The following is a 6915-nucleotide window of genomic DNA, read 5'->3' as shown; positions in this document are numbered from 1 at the left end:
TGTCTCCATAGGACTTAATGCTTTACCTAAGTTAAATAGATTGTATGCTTCATATATTTATTGCTTGGCTAAAAGAGTTAATTATTGAGCGCTTCGCCTTGATTACTTGTAATAGGGAAATTGAGATAATTGTCTGTTTCAGCATTATCTGCAGGGTTAATAGTTTAATTGTAAAATTGGAATACTATTTATTATTAATGATTGGGAATGATTGCCAAGGGTGGAGATTAACTTTTAATTGTTTCTTAATATCATAATATCAATCTTTATTTGCTTTCTAGTTTATGTTATTTTATTTTGAGTTCAAAATCTAAATCCCCCTTTTAAGTCTTAGTGCTAATTATATTAATAATAAAGTGAACAATAATCCTCGTAGGTTCGACTTGTGCTTGCTATTATACTAAAATAATTTGAAATATTGAAAGAAAAATAATTGTTAAATTTGTTGTGATATACGACACGCATCAAAAAAAAATTGGCATCGTTGCCGGGGACTAGTGTAAGTTTTTTTTATTATTATTCAATTTAATTAACTACATACTTACTAGTTTAAATTTTTTTGATTGCAGGTGTATGTGTATGCAACGATACCCAAGAAAGACTACAAGCCATAAAGAAATGTCTTGAGACATCATCGTCCCGCTCTTCAAGGGCTTTCACTGACAATCCACTCTTTTAACCTTCAAAGAAAGTCAATCCAGTACAAATACCATTACCATTTGATGACGATTCTGACTCTGAAACATCAGTTAAGTCTTAGATGGCTCAGGAAAGGATGTTCAAAGAGTTGGCAGCGCCGAATGTAGACCATCAACCTCTGTGTATTCAATATCTGGCGTTGGATGTTAACTTTGAACTCAAGTCAGGCCTCATACATTTATTACTATCTTTCCATGGGATACTAGAAGAGGAACCGAATAAGCATCTGACAGAGTTTCACATAGTCTGCTATAGTATTAAACCAGCATTAGTAACTGAAGAGTAGATTAAATTAAGAGCATTTTCATTTTCTTCAAAGGATGGTGCAAAGGAATGGCTATATTACCTTCCTCTTAGAACTGTTAATACCTGGAGTGAAATGAAGACAATGTTCTTGGAGTGTTACTTCCCAGCATCTAAGGTTGGTAGTATAAGGAAGGAAATCTGTGGCATTCTCCAACAGACTGGGGAGTCATTATATGAGTATTGGGAGAGATTGAAGTGGTTGTGTTCCAGTTGCCCTCATCATCAGATAAGCGAACAACTCCTAATCTAGTACTTTTATGAAGGATTATAGCCAATGGATAGGAGTATGATCGATGCAGCCAGTGGGGGGGGGGGGGGGGGCACTAGTTGATAAGACTCCTGCTGCAGTCAGGAGCTTGATTTCTAATACGGTTGCCAACTCACAACAGTTTTGCATTCGCCAAGACCCTAATCCACCACCCAAATCATTTAATGAAGTGAGCACTTCTAATGCTAATTAGCTTGGTCAACAATTGGCTCAATTAACTACAGTGGTACAACAACTTGCTTTAAGCCAACAGGTGCGGCCATGTGGAATCTGTTAGGTAGTGGGGCATGCTCCTGATACTTACCCTACTCTATTTGAGGGAGAGACTGAGGGTGTTAATGCTGTAGGAAATTTCCCAAGTCAATTATGCCAGATGTACTATGAACTCTTTTCACAATCTTATAATCCTGGCTGGCGTGAACATCCAAATCTTTGTTATGGGAATCAACAACAAGTTTCTCCATAGTCTACACCTGCGAGACCACCTAGTTTAACTTTTCAACAGCAATCTCAATAGAATTTTGTACCTTGACCATTGCAAGAACCGCAAGCTGCTCCACCACCAAGTGCCAAACCCTCTACTGAAGATTTAATCAATGCAATTGCTACAAATACTCTTATGTTTCAGCAAACTACCCAAGCTTCCATAAAAAGTTTGGAGAATTAGGTGGGACAACTAGCAGCATCATATAACAGGTTGGAAGCTAATCTGTCCAATAAATAGCCTTCATAACATGAGATGAAACCCAAGGAGCATGCTAATGTAGTAACATTGAGAAGCGGGAAGACATATGATCCACCTAGTCCTCCAATGCCTAGTAATTTGTCATCCAAGCCATCAGTTGATTGTTTTGTTGATGAAGATGTGCCTCTAAAGCCAACCAACCCCACACAACCAACCCCTAAGCCTACTTTTTGTCACCCCACCTCCTTTCCCAAGCAGACTAAAGAAGACTAAAAAGGAAGAGGTTGATAAGGAAATTCTTGATACATTCCGCAAGGTAGAAGTGAATATTCCTCTTCTTGACGCTATTAAAAAAGTGCCATGTTATGCTAAATTTTTGAAGGAGGTTTGCACGAATAAGAAAAAATTTAAGGGTGATAAAAAGATAAGTGTTGGGGGGGGGGGGGGGGGGACGTCTCTTCTATTCTCCAAAAGATGCAACCACCAAAATGCAAGGATCCTAAAACCTTTACAATTCCTTGTATGATTGGGAACAAAAGGATTGAGCGGTGTATGATAGATTTGGGAGCATCGATTAATGTCATGTCATATTCATCATATGCTTCTTTAAATCTTGGGCCACTAAAACGAGACAGGAGTTATTGTTCAGCTGGCCGATCACACTAATGCTTATCATTTAGGGGTAGTTGAAGATGTGCTGGTAAATGTTGATGGACTTGTCTTTCCAGCAGATTTCTATATAGTTGAAATGGGGGATGCATCAACACCCATTCTAACACCTGTTTTATTTGCGAGGCCATTCTCGATGACAACAAATACAAAGTTGGATGTTAGAGCAGGAACGCTGGCAATGGAATTTTATGGTGAAGTTATCAAATTCAATGTGTTTGATTCTCCTAGTAAGATCAAAAGGAAGGAGACTTCATTAAAATACCCAACATAAAGATCTTGAGAGCAACATTCAGTCAAGCTAACGATGTTAAACAAAGCGTACTCAAGGGAGTTTTCTTTTCCGTATCTTTCGTTTTATTTTCATTGAGGATAATGTACTTACTGTTTAAGTGTGGGGGAAGGGAACAATTTAATTTTGTCTATTGTTGGGTTTATTTTTTCTGTTATTTTTTCTCTTTTTGTTTTTTTAGTCAGATTTTTTTTTATTTGTTTGTGTGTTTTCTTGTGTTGGTCTTGTTGAATGTAGTGGTCGATGATGAGAACTACGGATTGTACTGAATATGATGCTAGATAATGATGAATTATGTATGATTTGTGTGCTTAACCCATGTGTGATTACTACTTAAGTTTGAGCTTGTATTTTGGAATTTATGTACACAATTAATTTTACTTCTTATCTGTATTGGAAACAATTTTTTCATGTTGGAAATTTAAATTCCCTATCACTCTAGAAATCATTGATTAATTATTTGAGGCGAAATCATGAGTACACATAGTTAGGGAGATTATTAAGGCAAGTTCTTTGGATCGTTTGAGCCTTTCTAGCCTACCATTGATATGCTATTCCATAGTTTTCCATTTTTGAGCCATAATGACTATTCTTTTCTTCTATGAACCTAGAATCTAGACCTTTGTAGCTTTAAAATTTTTAATCCTTTCTTGTAACCCATTGCACCATGGTCATAAGTGAATGTTATTTTGTGGGATGGATATTATAAAGAAGGGAGGAAAATTATGTAATGGTTCTTTGTTTGGATTTGCTCTGAATGTAAAGGATCTCCTATTTCCCTATGAAACGTGAATTGAAAAAAGAAAAAAAAGAAAAAGAGTTTGCAATGAAAAAGTTCATATATATATATTGCAAAAAAATAAGTGTGGGGGAAATAGTGAGATCAATGTAAAAATGAGAAGATAAAATATTTTTTATTCTAGATTTGTATGGGAAGTATATGTCACGACCCTCAAAACATACAAGACCAAAACATGCGAAAATCTAAACTTTTACTTTAAATCATTGTACTAAAAATCCATATAAAAAATCTTTTAAAAAGATCGTGTGCGCACACTTATAGTTTTAGCAAATGGAATTACAGCTTCTCTTTTTTAGAGTTAAAGCAAAACAATTGTCATAAAAGAGATAACAAGTTTCCAACATTTCTTTTAAAACTGGTGTTTCATCAAAACCTACCTAGGTCAGCCCACATGTACATATCCACAAGCAGACTCTGACGCTCACTGCTCCACTTTGCTTTTGCACTTACCTACAACATGAATCAACTAGGTAAGCAAAAACACTTATAAGAATATCCTTGTACACAAATATACTAAACCCAGTAATGGGTTACCCAAAAGTAGTTACCACTATCGGTTATTATGGTATTCGATAAATTCCAACCCTATCATACAATTTTTAATAAAAGTCATGCAGAAAATCAAGCACATTGGTTGCGCCCAATAACCAACCTGTATTTAGAAAATTCCCAGAGCATCCAACATAGATAACCATATCGAACAATAACTTTGGTTGTTTCTAACAACCAAGTTCACACTTAACATAATAACTTCCACTCAACAAATTCCGAGAACATACAATATATCACTCATTGTAACGACCCAAAAATACTAATATGGTTTAGTGCCTTGGTTAGCGTGCTGGGAGGGCATAATCGGATATATGTGTGTTTAATTGGTTAAATGTGTGACGATGTAGCATGCATGATTTATATGATTATGTGAATATATTATATGCATGTTTATGAGTATTAGATATGCATGTGGGCCCTTTACTGTTTATAAGTGCATATTTTTAATTTTGGCCCGTTAAGGGCATAAATATGATTATATGTGATAAATGGTTGAGACCACATTATTATGTGGATATATTTGTAGTATATGGCTTGAGACGAACTTAGTGAGTGGATTAGCGAAATAGTCACAGTGGGGTTTAATACCCGGCTCGGGGGAGCCCAGGGGTATTTTGGGAATTTAGAGAATTTTCTGAGATTTATTAAATAATGAATAAGTATTTGGTAATTAATTGGACACAACGGGATTAATTGGTACATGGTATGAACACTTGAGGAATTAGCGGGAATCGAGAAAATGATTGTTTTACCCTAAGAAATCATTAGATGGCTAAGTAATTCAAGGGGTAGTTTGGTCTTTCTAGAGTTAAGGATAAACTCAGTGGAATCTTAGGTAGTACCCAGAATACTCTCGGAACCTTAACTCTCTCTCTCCCTCTCACTTACAATTTCTCTCTCTCTCCATCTCTCTCTTTTGCCTTAAAGCTAAGAAAATTCAAGGAACAAAATTGAAGAATTTGAGCTGGAAACCAGAGGGAATTTAAGCTAGGCACAACTAGGTGATCACTGAAGGGTGATGCTTCAACCTGAGGTAAGGATTCTATCTTTGTTTGCTGGGAACTTTGATTGATGGGTAAGTTTGACTTGGTTTTTAATTGATGGATTAATTATTGGTTTGGGATGATAGGTTCAGTAGAATTTTTGAGTGTTTTATGCTTAGGATTTTTAATTGGGAGTCCTAGTCTTGTTTCCGAACTTGTTTTGGTTTTGAATGTGTAATTGGGGTTAAATTTTGGGGTTTAGGCTTGAGGAAAATGCTGAACAAGTGTGGATTTTCTGGGTTTGGGGGCTCGGGTCGCAATCCTGTTCTTCAGGTGTTGCGACCCGCGTGCTTAAGGAGGTGGGGAGCCTATGTTCGCTAGGCACGCCGTGACTCAAAGGGGAGCAAGTCACGGCCCGTACTCTCTAGCAGGAAGGGCCTGGCCTCTATCTAAGGGGAAGGTCGCGGCCCTTAAGGGCAAGTCGCGACCCTAAATAGAAAATAAGGGCCAGCTAAGGTTTTAGGCTCGGGGAGGCTCAGGAATTCAAACCTAAACGCCCAGGATGAATTCTACTACTCGGTTTAGTAGAATGCGAGGTCCCAGAGGCTAATATTTGTTCTCTAAGAATTTATTTGGATTAGAAATTGCTAGTTACCCATTGTTATTGTAACGCCCTGGATAGCCAAGACCGCTACACTTTGTACTTATAAAGGTGCAGGACTTGCTAATCAAGTCATTTAGTTAAAAACGTGTTAGATAAAATCATTAGTGCGCTAGGGTTAAAAGGGTTTGGTCTCAAAAGACACTTTTCATATAACTAAACATTTTACACATGGGATCCCAAAAGAAACAACATTTTAAAGTCACTTTACAAAAATTTCAGAGCACAAACAAGCACTAGCCATTCTAAAGGAAAAAATGACGTTTATGGTTCTCATGTCCCTATCTCCCCTCAACTGTGGCGGCTGAGTAGCTGTTAATGTACATTTTGCTCCCAGAGCTCTTCGAATCAGGGCTGATCAAGTTTGCCCTTGCCTTTACCTGCACCACGAAGCAACCGTGAGCCAAGGCCCATCAAGAAAACATCATATTATATAACAAAAAATGATAACAATTTAACAACCCTTTAAGCATGATCATATACTTAACATTCTACACTAATCACAGAGCACGTGGATACAACCAATTAACACTCAGCTATTAAGTATGACAAATCCACCAATCAATAACAACAATCAAGTCTTATGATAATCAGGGTCGACACCTTAGGTCGCACCCTCTGTTTACCCCACTGACTCCGGCCCGCTTAAACCGAGCTCAGTGCATAATAAACTGTCCTCGGCTACCAGTGGCCGAGCCGCACCTTGTGTGCTAATGTAAACTCTAGCACTCTTAGGTCGTTTGTCTACTATTTACATGGCATTATACCATCCTCTATTAAGCATACAAGTCAGGGAACCCTTAGTCCCATTATAAATCCATAACCGGGTCCAGTTCTCTTTCCTTTCGTTTCCAAATATACTGGTTACGCGAGATGCCTCTTGAGCACAATCCGTTTCCCGAGCCCCTAGCTTAAACCTAGTCACAACCAAGATAAGGGATACCATTAATAATTGTGAAAGGGCTTCTAAATAAGGTTATAGTCTCCGGAACATCAAA

The 6915-nt window shown here is 37.4% G+C and overlaps 1 non-coding gene across 1 annotated transcript; it reads right to left on the bottom strand.

Annotated features, from left to right (window-relative positions):
* Nucleotides 1–1126: 1126 nt before the first annotated feature.
* Nucleotides 1127–1233, bottom strand: LOC133833727 (small nucleolar RNA R71). The gene has a single exon (XR_009893093.1). It is a non-coding gene; the product is annotated as a small nucleolar RNA R71 (small nucleolar RNA).
* Nucleotides 1234–6915: the final 5682 nt, after the last annotated feature.

Source organism: Humulus lupulus, chromosome 4 (assembly GCF_963169125.1).
Source record: "Humulus lupulus chromosome 4, drHumLupu1.1, whole genome shotgun sequence".
Lineage (NCBI taxonomy): Eukaryota > Viridiplantae > Streptophyta > Magnoliopsida > Rosales > Cannabaceae > Humulus > Humulus lupulus.
The sequence above is the reverse complement of the archived record's forward strand: the minus strand, read 5'-3'. Positions and strand labels throughout refer to the sequence as shown.